Raw genomic sequence first — 18,356 nt, forward strand, 5'->3', positions numbered from 1 at the left:
GAGGGGGGAAAAAACCAAGTAATAAAATGCAGAAAGATTTTGTTCAAATATAGGAAAAACCCAACATCTCTTGGTAACCACAGTTCTGTAAAATTAAAGACAACCCTCCAGTCCGTCCTTCCTAAAATGGCATTGCGGGACACAGGAAATAGTTTCTAAATTCTTGGAGAGGTTTCCAAACCCTCTCCAACGGCAGCCCTGTATTGTCTGATAATGCTGGGAAAGGTGGAAAGCAGTAGGAGAAAAGGAAGGCATAATGCAGGAAGTCACAGCCAAACCTGAGCAGAGTAGATAATAATGCAACCACTTAGAGATCTGTCATTGAAAGGGCTGGCATTGGTCAAAGTCATGTTGATTGTGGGAAGATAATTAGACATTTGAGGGGTGACTATCAGTAGGTAAATGGATGAGTGTGATATAATTGGCCCTCCCTGTCCACAGATTCTGTATCCATGTTTTCAGCCATCCAAACGATTGTCAGTGGTTAGCATGTTGCACTAGAACAGTGTTTCTCAACCTGTGGTTCGGGACCCTGGGGGGTTGCGAGGGGATGTCAGAGGGGTCACTAAAGACCATCAGAAAACACAGTATTTTCTATTGTGTGGGAAGTTTGGTGTTGGTGGGTTCAGAATGCTCTTTGATTCTGCCTCTTCTTGTGGTTGGAGGCAGGGTACAGCAGGATTAAAACACAACACTATTAAGATACATATAACAATCAAATGCTCTTTGATTGTAGGTGAACCTAGCAACTACCATTCCCAAATGTCAAGATCTATTTTCCCCAAGCTCCACCAGTGTTCACATTTGGGCATACTGAGTATTAATGCCAAGTTTGGTCCAGATCCATCATTGTTTGAATCCACGGTGCTCTCTGGATATAGATGTACTTGTTGTTCATTCGTTCAGTCGTCTCCGACTCTTCGTGACCTCATGGACCAGCCTACGCCAGAGCTCCCTGTCGGCCGTTACCACCCCCAGCTCCCTCAAGGTCAGTCCAGTCACTTCAAGGATGCCATCCATCCATCTTGCCCTTGGTCGGCCCCTCTTCCTTTTGCCTTCCACCTTCCCCAGCATAATTGTCTTCTCTAGGCTTTCCTGTCTCCTCATGATGTGGCCAAAGTACTTCAACTTTGTCTCTAGTATCTTTCCCTCCAGTGAGCAGTCGGGCTTTATTTCCTGGAGGATGGACTGGTTGGATCTTCTCGTACTAGAACTCCAAAACTCAAGAGAAAATTGTGACATTTTGCACAAAAATGTAACCTTAGTTCTACCTTATGTTGGAACCCCAAAACATGATTGTGAGACTACAGAATCATGTCTGGAGTCCCAATATAAGGTAGAGTGTTGTATCATGAAATAATGGTGTCCTAACATTAGTGCAATGAAGTGAATTTAGTATCTTCAGTGTTCAATGAGCAGAGCAGATGACTCACAACAAGTGCTTGTTTTAGTCCATCTCAGAGTGGATTCACAACATATGAATCGACTCTGTGGATCATTAAGCAACAGTGAGTTGTAGTTTTGGCTCAACTCCAACTGAGAAAATGGTCATGAGCCATCTGCTCTAACATACTACCTGCTATCTAGCAGATAACAATGCCAGAGGTTATCTGAAGTTCAGACAGGTGGTGAAGGACACAAAGCAAATATAAACATGGATTCATGTGAAATAGCTTAGTTATTATATACTGGAAGAATGGACTAGCATGTTTAACATCTATATTACCAAACTCCAGCAGATTCACTCCCTTTATGATATAACACCTTCTATGTTGCAGTCTCTTTTTCCTTCATGGCATCCTTGTTCTTCCAGTCAGAACTTATAAACATTAATTTTGGTGACTATAACTCACATTCCACCAGTAACATTTTCAACTCTTACCACTGCAACACATTTCTTCTGGGTAGGATAATCTCTTCTTCTCTCTCTTAGGCAATCTCTCATAGCCCAAGGATGATGATTCTCCAAGTGTAGTGTCTTGGCAATGGGTCCATAGGTGGCTGTGGAGCCCTATTCTTGATCCGCATGTTCTCCCGCAATGAGGACATCGGTTTCCAGATGGAAGGCGGTCTTGGTCAGGCTTGACATGCCTTCCTCTTGGCACATTTCTTCCTTTTGCCCTCCATTCATGCCTCTTTGAATTCTGCAGCACTACTGGTCACAGCCGACTTCCAGTTAGAGCACTCAAGGGCCACGGCTTCCCAGTTCTCAGTGTCTATGCCACAGTTGTTAAGGTTGGCTTTAAGTCCATCTTTAAATCTCTTTTCCTGTCCACCAACATTCCATTTCCCATTCTTGAGTTGGGAGTAGAGTAACTGCTTTGGGAGACGGTGATCAGGCACTCGGACAATGTGGCCAGTCCAATGGAGTTGATGGCGTAGGAGTATCGCTTCAATGCTGGTGGTCTTTGTTTCTTCCAGCACACTGATATTTGTTTGCCTGTCTTCCCAAGAGATTTGCAGGATTTTTCAGAGGCAACACTGATAGAATTATTCCAGGAGTTGAGTGTCACATCTGTAGACAGTCCACATTTCGCAAGCGTATAGCAGGATTGGGAGGACAATAGCTTTATAAACAAGCACCTTGGTCTCCCTACGGATGTCCCGATTCTCAAACACTCTCTGCTTCATACAGAAAAATGCTGCACTGGCAGAACCTGGGCAGGGTTATCCTCAGGTAGGATAATGTATGGCCCCCCAAGTGTTGATAGACTGCAATTCTTGTCCACTGTAATTAACAAGCATGTACACATGCTAAATCTAGAAACAACACATTCCACATCTATGCGTAGCCGCTTTACCAAATTAGTAATCAATTGTAATTGTTACATTAGAGGGTATTTTCTAATTTCTTAGCCGAGTGGATTGCTTGTGAGCCAATGGTGATGGAAAAGTTGTTTACTAGGTTTTGCATCTCACCTGTAAGGAACTTTATGACTCACCTGTGTTACCAAGTGACATTTTCCTCCTACAAGCCTCCTGTCTCCATCAGGGAACTGTTTACAGATGTTTCTTCTCCACGGATCTCAGGGCATATGCTTGAGAGACTTGTTCCCTTTGTTCAGGCCCCCTTTTCCTCTCAAAAGAGCTGTAACATGCTGTGTGTCATCAAGTCATCAAGACAAGGACCAGATGTTGCATTTTCAGAATTGTTTTCTTAATGTGTCTTTATCAAGCAGAAAATGTGCAGACGCAAGTACAGCGTAATGGTTTAGCACCTACTTGGTATGCATTCATTCCCAAGTTCAATCTGCTAAAAAATATCAAAACCCCGAAAGAAAGATCTTTTTAGACTGAAACCTACTTACTTACTTAGGCGATCCCTCATTGTTTAAGTACGATGACCTTCCAAGTGTAGTGTCTTGGCAGTGGATATGTAGGTGACTGTAGAGCCCTATTCTTGATCCGCATGTTCTTCCACAGTGTGGGCATCAGTTTCTTGGTGGGAGGTGGTCCCAGTCAGAGTTGGCTTGGTGCACCTTCCTCTTGGAACGTTTCTCCCTTTCATCCTCCATTCATGCCTCTTCAAATTCAGCAGCACTGTTGGTCACAGCTGACCTCTAGTGAGAACGCTCAAGGGCTAGGACTTCCTAGTTCTTAGTGTCTATGCCACCATTTTTAAGGTTACCTTTAAGCCTATCTTTAAATCTCTTTTCCTGTCCACCAACATTCTGTTTTCCATTCTTGATTGGGAGCATAGTAACTTTGAGAGATGGTGCATCTCTTTGAGCATCCCTTCTAAGAATTGATAGAACCATACTTGATAGATCAGTTATCTACCTGGCTTAATATAAGGCAACTTCACACATTCAGATATCTGCCTGGTTGTGTATCTGTTGATTGATCAGTTGTGCCACATTTGGTTCCAGTGAGTGAAAATATATCCTACAGATAAAATATCTACATTACAATTCATAACAGTAGCAAAATAACAGTTATGAAGTAACAACAAAATTAATTTTATGGTTGGGGTCACTACAACATGAGGAACTGTATTAAGGGGTGAGGCATTAGGAAGGTTGAGAAACACTGATCTAGAATCCTTTGTGGTAAACACAATATGCAAGAGGAAAAGGTAAGTAACTCCTGGAGGGAAAGATGCATCAGCAAGGTAGTTTCTTTGAGTGGCAACTGGCAGCTCTAAATCAGAAGAACCTTGACTAACGGAAAGAGTACAAGAAGTCCACTGGAATAAGTGGTAGCATTGCTTCCATGGCATTATAAACATTTCTTAGAGAATATTGAAGCACACAATGGAGAGGCCATTACCCTTGAGGAAATGGCACTTAACGAGGATGTGAATTGAATAAATAATCTTTTATTTAAAAATCTGGGTGGAAACATAATGTCCCCTTAGAACAGAAAACAATCATGGAATTGGCAGCTCCATTTTCCTCATGAAATGTTAAGTGGTCCTATATAACTTCTTTTTTTTTTGTTACACAGATAAATAGACAGCTTGTTATGGAAAGGGGAGAATGGATGAAGGAAAGCCAAATTGTGAGCATGGGAGTTTGCTAGAATGGTTAATGCCTATATGTCTGTTGTTGTTGTTCATTCATTCAGTCGTCTCCGACTCTTCGTGACCTCATGGACCAGCCAATGCCAGAGGTCCCTGTTGGTCGTCACCACCCCCAGCTCCTTCAAGGTCAGTCCAGTCACTTCAAGGATACCATCCATCCATCTTGCCCTTGGTCGGCCCCTCTTCCTTTTACCTTCCACTTTCCCCAGCATAATTGTCTTCTCTAGGCTTTGCTGTCTCCTCATGATGTGGCCAAAGTACTTCAACTTTGTCTCTACTATCCTTCCCTCCAATGAGCAGTCAGGCTTTATTTCCTGGAGGATGGACTGGTTGGATCTTCTCGCAGTCCAGAACTTTCCTCCAACACCACAGTTCAAAAGCATCTACCTTCCTTCGCTCAGCCTTCCCTAAGGTCCAGCTCTCACATCCGTAGGTTACTACAGGGAATACCATGGCTTTGACTAGGCAGATCTTTGTTGCCAGTGTGATGTCTCTACTCTTTACTATTTTATCGAGATTGGACATTGCTCTCCTCCCAAGAAGTAAGCGTCTTCTGATTTCCTGGCCACAGTCTGCATCTGCAGTAATCTTTGCACCTAGAAATACAAAGTCTGTCACGGCCTCCACATATGTCTGTTACTTTCTTGTTATGGGTTTGGAGTTGTTCTGAGTGGCCTTTAAGGCATTTCCTATAATCTAGCACTACTCATTGTTGAAAGAGTCAGGATTTCTTCCAGCTCTGCAACTCTGCAAGTTTTTAGTGAGTAGAGCTGGAGGCAAACCTTTCAGAAGCCTGACAATAGCAAGATGCTTGATGGCTAACGTTATGATGATAGATTTCATTGAGGGATGGCACGAACCAAGGAAATTATAGGTAATAGACAAAAGGTAATAGAAAAAATGACTCATTTTTCTTATCATCCCTAAGGCATGTGTTGTTGGAGGGGTGGGTAACTGCAGTAGAAGCAGTAATGGCCCAAACTCTCTTGTCACCAGAGGGGAACCAGTTGTGTCCCCTTGTGTTTCATTCCTAAGAATATCATTACGTCTTGTAATCCTCCTTTCAGAAAATTGATAATGTTCTGTAAAGAAAAGCACTATCTCGACAAATCGGTCAATATTGTTCTCCACAAATGCCTGGCTCTGAGGAGAGCTTTCAAGACAAAATATTTGGGGGCATGGTCAGCTTGTTTTAGTAATAGAATGAATAGGGCCCCTTCTGCACAGCTGTATAAAATCCACATTGAATTGAATTATATGGAAGAGTGGACTCAGATAATCCAGTTCAAAGCAGATATTGTGGATTTTCTGTCTTGATATTCTGGGTTATATGGCTATGTGGAAGACCTCTAGGAGAAGAATCACAACCCATGGGAAGAGACTCTAAATCAGCATTTCTCTGGGCCAGAGTGAAGAGAGAAGGGGCCAGGGGACAGTTCCATCTTGTCTCCTGCACACATCATCAGTTGGGGACCCCTCCTCCGATCACCAACAGCCGCACTGGGCCAGAGTGAAGACGGGGGGCAGGAGACAGTTCCATCTTGTCTCCTGCATATGTCATCAGTTGGGGACCCCTCCTCCCAACACGAACTGCCACTCTGGGCCAGAGTGAAGACGGGGGGGCAGGAGACAGTTCCATCTTATCTCCTGCATATGTCATCAGTTGGGGACCCCTCCTCCCAGCACCAACAGCTGCCCTGGGCCAGAGTGAAGACGGGGGCCAGGGGACAGTTCCATCTTGTCTCCTGCATATGTCAACAGTTGGGGACCCCTCCTCCCAGCACCAACTGCCACTCTGGGCCAGAGTGAAGACAGGGGGCAGGAGACAGTTCCATCTTCTCTTCTGCATATGTCATCAGTTGGGGACCCCTCCTCCCAGCACGAACTGCCACTCTGGGCCAGAGTGAAGACGGGGGGCAGGAGACAGTTCCATCTTGTCTCCTGCATATGTCATCAGTTGGGGACCCCTCCTCCCAGCACCAACAGCTGCACTGGGCCAGAGTGAAGACGGGGGCCAGGGGACAGTTCCATCTTGGCTCCTGCATATGTCATCACTTGGGGACCCCTCCTTCCAGCACCAACAGCTGCCCTGGGCCAGAGTGAAGACGGGGGCCAGGGGACAGTTCCATCTTGTCTCCTGCATATGTCATCAGTTGGGGACCCCTCCTCCCAACACGAACTGCCACTCTGGGCCAGAGTGAAGAAGGGGGGCAGGAGACAGTTCCATCTTGTCTCCTGCATATGTCATCAGTTGGGGACCCCTCCTTCCAGCACCAACAGCCGCACTGGGCCAGAGTGAAGACGGGGGGCAGGAGACAGTTCCATCTTGTCTCCTGCATATGTCATCAGTTGGGGACCCCTCCTCCCAACACGAACTGCCACTCTGGGCCAGAGTGAAGACGGGGGGGCAGGAGACAGTTCCATCTTATCTCCTGCATATGTCATCAGTTGGGGACCCCTCCTCCCAGCACCAACAGCTGCCCTGGGCCAGAGTGAAGACGGGGGCCAGGGGACAGTTCCATCTTGTCTCCTGCATATGTCAACAGTTGGGGACCCCTCCTCCCAGCACCAACTGCCACTCTGGGCCAGAGTGAAGACAGGGGGCAGGAGACAGTTCCATCTTCTCTCCTGCATATGTCATCAGTTGGGGACCCCTCCTCCCAGCACGAACTGCCACTCTGGGCCAGAGTGAAGACGGGGGGCAGGAGACAGTTCCATCTTGTCTCCTGCATATGTCATCAGTTGGGGACCCCTCCTCCCAGCACCAACAGCTGCACTGGGCCAGAGTGAAGACGGGGGCCAGGGGACAGTTCCATCTTGTCTCCTGCATATGTCATCAGTTGGGGACCCCTCCTTCCAGCACCAACAGCTGCCCTGGGCCAGAGTGAAGACGGGGGCCAGGGGACAGTTCCATCTTGTCTCCTGCATATGTCATCAGTTGGGGACCCCTCCTCCCAACACGAACTGCCACTCTGGGCCAGAGTGAAGAAGGGGGGCAGGAGACAGTTCCATCTTGTCTCCTGCATATGTCATCAGTTGGGGACCCCTCCTTCCAGCACCAACAGCCGCACTGGGCCAGAGTGAAGACGGGGGGCAGGAGACAGTTCCATCTTGTCTCCTGCATATGTCATCAGTTGGGGACCCCTCCTCCCAACACGAACTGCCACTCTGGGCCAGAGTGAAGACGGGGGGGCAGGAGACAGTTCCATCTTATCTCCTGCATATGTCATCAGTTGGGGACCCCTCCTCCCAGCACCAACAGCTGCCCTGGGCCAGAGTGAAGACGGGGGCCAGGGGACAGTTCCATCTTGTCTCCTGCATATGTCAACAGTTGGGGACCCCTCCTCCCAGCACCAACTGCCACTCTGGGCCAGAGTGAAGACAGGGGGCAGGAGACAGTTCCATCTTCTCTCCTGCATATGTCATCAGTTGGGGACCCCTCCTCCCAGCACGAACTGCCACTCTGGGCCAGAGTGAAGACGGGGGGCAGGAGACAGTTCCATCTTGTCTCCTGCATATGTCATCAGTTGGGGACCCCTCCTCCCAGCACCAACAGCTGCACTGGGCCAGAGTGAAGACGGGGGCCAGGGGACAGTTCCATCTTGTCTCCTGCATATGTCATCAGTTGGGGACCCCTCCTTCCAGCACCAACAGCTGCCCTGGGCCAGAGTGAAGACGGGGGCCAGGGGACAGTTCCATCTTGTCTCCTGCATATGTCATCAGTTGGGGACCCCTCCTCCCAGCACCAACTGCCACTCTGGGCCAGAGTGAAGACAGGGGGCAGGAGACAGTTCCATCTTGTCTCCTGCATATGTAATCAGTTGGGGACCCCTCCTCCCAACACCAACAGCTGCACTGGGCCAGAGTGAAGACGGGGGCCAGGGGACAGTTCCATCTTGTCTCCTGCATATGTCATCAATTGGGGACCCCTCCTTCCAGCACCAACTGCCACTCTGGGCCAGAGTGAAGACAGGGGGCAGGAGACAGTTCTATTTTGTCTCCTGCATATGTCATCAGTTGGGGAACCCCTCCTCCCAGCACGAACTGCCACTCTGGGCCAGAGTGAAGACGGGGGCCAGGGGACAGTTCCATCTTGTCTCCTGCATATGTCATCAGTTGGGGACCCCTCCTCCCAGCACCAACAGCTGCACTGGGCCAGAGTGAAGACGGGGGCCAGGGGACAGTTCCATCTTGTCTCCTGCATATGTCATCAGTTGGGGACCCCTCCTCCCAGCACCAACTGCCACTCTGGGCCAGAGTGAAGAAGGGGGCAGGAGACAGTTCCATCTTGTCTCCTGCATATGTTATCAGTTGGGGACCCCTCCTCCCAACACCAACAGCTGCACTGGGCCAGAGTGAAGACGGGGGCAAGGGGACAGTTCCATCTTGTCTCCTGCATATGTCATCAGTTGGGGACCCCTCCTCCCAGCACCAACAGCTGCACTGGGCCAGAGTGAAGATGGGGGCCAGGGGACAGTTCCATCTTGTCTCCTGCATATGTCATCAGTTGGGGACCCCTCCTCCCAGCACCAACAGCTGCCCTGGGCCAGAGTGAAGATGGGGGCCAGGGGACAGTTCCATCTTGTCTCCTGCATATGTCATCAGTTGGGGACCCCTCCTCCCAGCACCAACTGCCACTCTGGGCCAGAGTGAAGACAGGGGGAAGGAGACAGTTCCATCTTGTCTCCTGCATATGTCATCAGTTGGGGACCCCTCCTTCCAGCACCAACTGCCACTCTGGGCCAGAGTGAAGACAGGGGGCAGGAGACAGTTCTATTTTGTCTCCTGCATATTTCATCAGTTGGGGAACCCCTCCTCCCAGCACGAACTGCCACTCTGGGCCAGAGTGAAGAAGGGGGGCAGGAGACAGTTCCATCTTGTCTCCTGCATATGTTATCAGTTGGGGACCCCCCCTCCCAGCACCAACAGCTGCACTGGGCCAGAGTGAAGACGGGGGCCAGGGGACAGTTCCATCTTGTCTCCTGCATATGTCATCAGTTAGGGACCCCTCCTCCCAGCACCAACTGCCACTCTGGGCCAGAGTGAAGACGGGGGGCAGGAGACAGTTCCATCTTATCTCCTGCATATGTCATTAGTTGGGGACCCCTCCTCCCAGCACCAACAGCCGCACTGGGCCAGAGTGAAGACGGGGGCCAGGGGACAGTTCCATCTTGTCTCCTGCATATGTCATCAGTTGGGGACCCCTCCTTCCAGCACCAACTGCCACTCTGGGCCAGAGTGAAGACAGGGGGCAGGAGACAGTTCTATTTTGTCTCCTGCATATGTCATCAGTTGGGGAACCCCTCCTCCTAGCACGAACTGCCACTCTGGGCCAGAGTGAAAACGGGGGGCAGGAGACAGTTCCATCTTGTCTCCTGCATATGTCATCAGTTGGGGACCCCTCCTCCCAGCGCCAACTGCCACTCTGGGCCAGAGTGAAGAGAGGGGGTAGGGGACAGTTCCATCTTGTCTCCTGCATATGTCATCAGTTGGGGACCCCTCCTCCCAGCACCAACTGCTGCTCTGGGCCAGACTGAAATGGGGGGGGGGGGCAGGGGACGATTCCATCTTGTCTCCTGCATATGTCATCAGTTGGGGACCCCTCCCCCCTGCACCAACTGCCGCTCTGAGCCAGAGTGAAGAGAGGGGGGGCCAGAGGACAGTTCCATCTTGTCTCTTGTACCATGCTAATAATATAATATAATATAATATAATATAATATAATATAATATAATATATTGTATATGCATATAATATTTATAATATTATAATGTAATACAATATTAAACTACTAATAATATGATATTATAATTATATATTTTATATTGCATGTAATATTACTAATAGTATTATAATATAATGGTATACTACAATATAGTAATATATAATACTGATATTGTACTATGCTAATAATATAATATGTTGTATGTATCTTGTAAGCTGCTCTGAGTCCCCTTCGGGGTGAGAAGGACGGCATATAAATGTTGTAAATAAATAAATAAATAAATAAGTAGAGAGTCAGTCCATATTTTCCATCTGATTTTCAAAAAGTTCATAACAGCATAAATACTAAGTTCCCTTGTACAAAACTTACTGAAAACCCTGCTCCCTAAGTCACTCTTAAGAGATAAATTGTGAATTATAGTTGAATTGGAAAAAGAGGGCTAGTAGCCGGTCTGAGTCCCTCTACCGAGGTGAGAAGATCGGGATATAAAATTTATAAATAAATAAATAATATTTATTTATTTCTAATAAATAATAATAATAATATTAATAAATAATAATAATAATAATAATAATAAATAATATTCTAATAAATAATATAAATAATATTTATTTATTTATTATTTATTATCCTCAGACCTCACCTCTGAGGAAGCTTGCCATAGATGCAGGCGAAACGTCAGGAGAAATGCCTCTAGAACATGGCCATATAGCCCGAAAAAACCCACAAGAACTGAGTGATTCCGGCCATGAAAGCCTTCGACAATACAAATAAATAATAATAGTTTCCGCAGTCTGTTCTTTCCCCTTTTTTGAAGAGGGTGATGATGGTGGCGTCCTTGAAATCTGCTGGGATTTTCTCGGTCACCCACACTTTTTCTATGAGCTGGTGGAGTTGGTGTGTCAGCTCAGGTCCTCCCTCTTTAAAGATTTCAGCAGGGATCCCATCTGGTCCACTGGCTTTGTTATTCTTCTGTTGGTTGATGGCATTGCTGACTTCTTCCAAACTAGGCAGTGCTGCAAGCTCATCCCTGGTTTGTTTTTGTGGGATTTGTGAGAGGACCTCCTCGGCCACATTGGAGCTGCGGTTCAGGAGGCTTTGGTAGTGTTCTTTCCAACGTAGTGCAATTGAGTTTTGGTCCTTCAGGAGTTTGGTTCCATCTGATGAGCGTAGAGGCTGTATGCCATGGTTTCTTGGTCCGTAGATGACCTTTGTGGCTTTGAAAAATCCCTGAGCATTATGGGTATCTGCCAAGAAAGATGGGCTCAAATCCAACCTTAAAAACTCTGGCATAGACACTGAGAACTGGGAAGCCCTGGCCCTTGAGCGCTCCAGCTGGAGGACAGCTGTGACCAGCAGTGCTGCAGAATTTGAGGAGGCACGAGTGGAGGGTGAAAGAGAGAAACGTGCCAGGAGGAAAGCGCGTCAAGCCAACCCCGACCGGGACCGCCTTCCACCTGGAACCCAATGCCCTCACTGCGGAAGAAGATGCAGAGCAAGAATAGGGCTCCACAGCCACATACGGACCCACAGGGAAATCCATAATGGAAGACCATCTTACTCGTCCAACGAGGGATCGCCTAAGTAAGTAAGTAAGTAAGTAAGTAAGTAAGTAAATAATAATAATAAACCTATATGCATAACTCTCCAATAGTAAGAGTGATGGATTTAATCAGCAGATTAGTCCCACAGACCAGATAAAGGCTGGGATGGTGGCCACAGAGATCTGCTGGTCGTAGATAAATCTGATCCAAAGAACTTTTTCTATGTCTTTCAGCAAGATGCACTGATAAGAAACAGCCTGTCCAATGAGGATCAGCACTAGATGAAAACAGGGCAGAGGAAGAAAATGAAAGTTTTCCTCTCCAACAGGGAGGTGTTTGTTTTCCTTCTGGGGAGCTGCATTTTGAGCTTCTTCACCCATTTTTTTGTGTCAGGAGCGACTTGAGAAACTGCAAGTTGCTTCTAGTGTAATAGAATTGACAATCTGCAAGGACATTGCCCAGGAGTGCCCGGATGTGTTACTATCCTGTGGGAGGCTTCTCTCATGTCTCCACATGAGAAGCTAGAGCTGACACACAGGAGCTCACCCTGCTCCCTAGGTTTGAACCGCTGACCTTTCAGTCAGCAGTCTTGCTGGCACAAGGGGCTGCACCACCAGGAGCTCCTAATGCTTCAGTGATAGTCCTGTCCTCACAAGCACTCCATATTTTAGCCTTGGGTTCCAGCTCTGCATGGAATATATGCTGATAGGTTGAAGCAGATTTTATGGCTTGAATTTATGGTGACACGCTGCTTCTAGCTGGATGTGTGTTGAGGCATGCATTGGGGATGTATGTTTTGTGGACACATTGGCCTCAAGCTATCTTAGAACTGGATTTTTTTTATCTGTTGAGAAGGGCCCAATTAGACTGCAGTTAGCCAAGTCAGTAGAAGAAGCTGAGACCTAATGACAGCCTTCTAACTCTAATCTTAAATCATAGTCCGATGTTGATTGAAGACTCTGGGTAGCAAACTGACATTCAGATCATATTTTAAACTGAATGGCAACGAACTTGCCATTTAGCATGTGTAGGAAAACAACATGAAGTGGATTTGTTGTTTAACCTTCTTTGCCAAAGAGTGCTGGTGCCTCACCAAACTACAAATCCCAGGATTCCATAGCATTAAGCCCTGGCAACCAAGTATAAAACTAAACTATAGCTAATGGAAGCCACAGTTAAATTATTACTTAGTTTACTCATGATTTATATGGCACTTTTCAGGTGATTCCCATCCCAAGGTGGCTGATATCTGACAGTGATTCCTAAAACACCAAAACCCAAAAGACTCAGGATATGAAATGCTGTATTTCTTTGACTCTAAAACACTTTCCCCCCATATACATATCTCTAAATATAGGACACATCTTAGGTGCACATGTAGGTGTGTATGTGAATGTATGTGTGTGTGTATCTATCTATATCTATATCTATCTATATATATATGTTTTTGTTGGTGGTACTGAAAGAGAAACTGCAAGTCGATTCTGGTGTGAGAGAATTGGCCCAGGGGCACCTGTGAGAAGCTTCTCTCATGTCCCTGCATGAGAAGCTGGAGCTGACAGGCAGGAGCTCACTCCACTCCTCAAATTTGAACTGCCGACCTTTCGATCTGCAGTCCTGCTGGCATAAGGGTCCAACCCATTGCACCATAGGGGCTGAATAGACTCATTGAAGTAATTGAATTTACAGAAGTGTAATGATTGAGTCAATGGGCTGGCTCTAGTTGGGACTACCAATACAATTTAGGTCCAAGAGAGTAAGTAAAACATTATCGAGTATTATACATTAAAAGTAAGCAAAGTGGGGGGGGGGGGGTGATACAGTTTTGTTTACTATATTTCTTTAATTATTTCTGGCGGATGGTGACCATATTATGAACTGGTCACAGAGTTTTCCTGACAAGTTGTATGCAGCAGAGATTAACTTCCTCTGAGGTTTAGAGAGTGTGACTTGCCCAAGACCACCCAGTGAGTTTCCATGGCTGAACATAGCTATGAACCTTGCTTAAAGAAAACAAATTATACTTAAATGATATGATTATATTGGTTTTGTGTGCCAAGGTCATTGTTCCATGTTCAACAAACTCAAATTATTTTGTAAAGCAGCCCTGAATCTTTCAAATTTGCTGTACGTGAAACTGTGCTATCGGCACACAATGACAATTTAATAATATTATTGGTGGCTAAGCTAAGGTTCCAAATATTGGCTGTTTTGGCAGCAGAAATTTATTTCTCAAGATAAGCAATTTCAAGTCTTTCTTTGTGTCTGCTATTTGTTGACTCGCCATCTTAGCCAAGTGGATTTTGGAAACCTATGACATATTTCGTTTTTGCCTTGACAGGATCAAAGATGGCAAGTTTTGCAGAAAGATTTCAGATCACATTATTTAAACATAATTGCAGTCATATTAAAGTAGTGGCTTTTGAAAGGGCAATGATCCATCAGGTGAGTGGTTTCCCCCTTTCCTTGTGATGGCGCAGGTGGTGCCACCTATGTGTAGAACTGTTAGTTGCAAGATTTAAACTGTTGTATCATGCTTAATCCTGCCCTTTTACCATGCTTATGTATAGTTAGATTGATTGGTTATTTATAGTCATCAATCAGTGTTGTTTGCACCAGTTGAATTGCTTTCTCAGCTCAATTGTTTGGCTCCACCTCTTCCTGGAGGAGGAGAGTGCTTTCCTTTTTTCATTCTGCCACCAGAGTTTCTATCAGATGGATGTGAGTAAGAGACTTGGCTCTAAAAGCCCCTGATTAAATTACTTTTCAGCACCAGTTCTGAGGTTTTTTACCCTTGAGACTTATGCTTCATGTTCAGACCAACCTGAACGACATTGGGAAGTCTCAAGCGCCTTCAAACCGGTTCTTTTGGCACCAGAGGAAGGCCTTGTCCCTTCAACATAGGCCATTGGACTGGGGTTGTATTTATTCCGATATTCACAGCCATTGAGGAAAGAGGAAACTTGGAAAAGCTTCTCAGCTGCAAACTCCTTGGACCCAGGACAAAACTGAGATTGTAATGTATATTTTCCTTCACCCCCCTGAAGCTTCCAGCTTATTTCCTTAAAGAGATATCTCTTTGCGATCAATAAAACTTATTTTGAGTTATCTACAGTGTTTTGGGTCTTTGAGAGTTCCAGTTTCCTAAAGGAAGGCAAGAAGCAATCCCCTGGGGAAAGATGTCACGTCCATGCCTCTTTCACTAAGAGCTATAGCCCCCAGGCATGACAGCACATTCCTTCAGAACTGCTCCAAACAGTTGAGAGAGATGCTAGGGCACATTTTCGAGCACAGAGGGACCACAGGAAAGAGAGGAGGAGGAGGAGAGAAATTTTATTACATGTGTGGCATTCCATTTTTGCTGGTGAGCAAAGCAGTTGCTTGATGATTAATCTACAAGTGAGTGTTGTTCTGCATATATAAATCAGATCCTGACAACATAAACATTACATTTATATATAAATGTAATGTTTGTTTGTGGGATTAACGTAACTCAAAAACCACTGGACGAATTGACACCAAATTTGGACAGCATACACATAACAACCCAATGTATGTCCTTCACTCAAAAATTTTGATTTTGTCATTAGGGAGTTGTAGTTGCTGGGATTTATAGTTCACCTACAATCATAGACCATTCTGAACTCCACCAATTATGGAATTGAACCAAATGTGGCACACAGGACTCCCATGACCATCAGAAAACACTAGAAGGGTTTGGCGGGCATTTACCCTGAGTTTGAGAGTTGTAGTTCACTTACATCCATAGAATACTGTGGACTCAAACAATGATGGATCTGGACCAAACTTGGCACGAATATTCCATATGCCCAAATATGAACACAGATGGAGTTTGGGGAAAATAGATCTTGACATTTGGGATTTGTAGTTTCTGGGATTTATAGTTCACCTACAATCAAAGAGCATTCTGAACCCCACAAACGACAGAATTGGGGCAAATTTCCCACACAGAATCCCCATGACAAACAGAAAATACTTAAGGCCATCCAGCCCAACTGTCTTTACCAGGGCAAGAAAATGTAATCAAAGCCCTCCTGACAAAGAGTCAGCCAGTCATAAATATAGATAGATATGTATGATTCACACACAGAGATATAGTATCATAGATTTGAAAGGGACCCCTAAAGAAGGACAATTATATGCTCTATATTCTAGAGTAGGCAAACCAGACAATCTACACATCAACACTGACAAAGAAACAAGAAATTACATATATTAGAAACCCACACTTTCACATTACTTTATTCACCATACTGGGCCACAGCAATGCATGGCAGGGAATGGCTTGTGTGTGTGTGTATTCAATATAATACATATTTGTAACATCATATTGGTAATATGTATATTCAATATAATAAAATGCTTCATACTGTATTTCCTCAATTCTAAATTATACTATCCCCTATAAACACCTCTAAAATGGGGTATGTCTAAGATTCACAAATACTGTTTTATACATACAGTAGCATCTCGCTTATCAGGCCGGCAGAACATCAGATAAATGAAAATGTTGGATAATACGGAGTCTCCTACTGTTGCCCATCTGAAGTGGTGCTAGACGCAGCACTCAAGCCTACTGTTATATAATAGGACTTGAACATCCATGAGGTTTGCTTCCAGAACCCAAAGGGGACCCTGGAACCAAACTCTGAAGGTTATCAAGGACCCACTGTATAATGTACAAATAAAGAAAATCAAAGTGCAAGTGAGATCCATCTTTTCCCCAGTAATCATGACAAATATCCAAGCAAATTAGACACCATTAAAATTTTACTCCCAGTCTCTTCCCAGTTATACCAGAGTGCTAGGTGGAATTGAGGAATACTGCCCTTCCTAGAATTATCTATCCAACATTGCCAGTTTGGGCAAGATTGCTGGGGATTCTGGGAGATGTAGTTTTAAAACCCCTCAAACCCCTAACCAAGCTCTAATGCTGGCTCTGGCAGTTGCCCCAAGATGCCAGGTGGAGTCACCTGCTGTGCTCACGTGTTGAGGGTGAAAGGAGAGATGAATGAGAGGGATTTTCTTAATTCATGCATATCTTCAACTGTTGGCATCCAGGCTGTTTCTTCATTGTTTCCAGGGCAATTGACAAACTTAGCCGTTCCACTTATTTCTTTCAGACTGTGAGAAGTCTTCTTTGTCCCCATGATAACTTGCAAATGGCAACACAAGATTTATAACAATATTTGCTGGCATGTATCCCCCCCGCCCCACTTCTGAATTACAGCAAGGATCTAACTATTTCCCTTGCCTCTAAAAGCAATCATCCACCGCATTTAATTTAAATGAATTTCACCAACATAACAAATAAGTTTCCATAATGCACCCAGAGTGAATATTTTCTCTGAAAGTTAAATCATTACTTGGTGTGCTGTGTTGAATAATTGAATCAAGTCAAGATAGTCTTAAGAGATTCCCTAATTTAAAGGACTCTATTGAGATGCAATGATTTTTGACAGGCAGAACAGCTAACAGATAGTTTAGTTTTTCCTTTGGACAGATGTGAATAAATAGAATTTGCCTTGTATTCAACTTTGTCTGTTCTTTTCATGTCTTGTACCGAGCCAAAGAAAAGATCGATTCTGAAAGCTTGATCTATCTGTCTTACATGGCAGACTTTTTCTCTTCTTCACTCTTTGCAAAAAGAAGCATTCATTTCTGGATTTCTGTAGTCACTTCAAGGAATTACACTTTTCATAAGTGAATTATAAATTAACAATAAATCAGAAATGAATATAAGGTCTTGAGTGATTTCAGCTACCGCAAGAACCATGGGTTCGGAAGACCAATGTGTTTAGCTAACTCAGAAGGCCAAATCAGACATAGAGGGGATAGAAGGCAAAACCTGAGGTTTATTTTCAATGGCGAAAGAGGATGTCAGCAGAGAAAGCACACCAAAGCACTGACATACTGCATTCCCGAATACAGAGCATTTTTTCAATTGACAGCTATTCAAGAAACCCATATCATTTCCTGATCTGTTGAAAGTCCTGCTAGGATCTTTGTTCTAAGGGGCTCAGAACTCTTTTAGACATCTTCACTGATTGGCTTTTCATATGGCAGGAAATTCAATAAACCAGCATTGGATCATTTGAAGTGTCAGTCCCTTTAATGGTCCACCTCTGAAAGGGGTGCAATCCCAAAGGATTGAAGTATGGCAATATGTAATGAGTCCTTTATGGGTTTAATGGGTTAGTTCTAGTTGTTACAGTAGGGTTAGTCCAATGTATACAATGGCTACTTGAGGATGATGTCCATCTCAGAAATAATTGGCACAGCAAGGTTAATGTCAGACAAAGGCTTACATTACATGACTAGGTTCTGCAGAGCTGTGATTTCTATTTCATATAATTTTATATATTTCATAATTTGGGGATCCAATTTCTCAATATCAAATGCTATGATCCTAAACAACCAAACTCAGAGTCCCTATGATATTTGTTAGGATTTAACACAGACCTTTAAAAATTGTGAACAGCATTCAGTGAATTACTATTTTTTTTCAACAATTCAGAGCAAGTATCTTCAAGGTAAAAGAAAC

Source organism: Anolis sagrei, chromosome 1 (genome assembly GCF_037176765.1).
Source record: "Anolis sagrei isolate rAnoSag1 chromosome 1, rAnoSag1.mat, whole genome shotgun sequence".
NCBI classification, from domain to species: Eukaryota; Metazoa; Chordata; class Lepidosauria; order Squamata; family Dactyloidae; genus Anolis; species Anolis sagrei.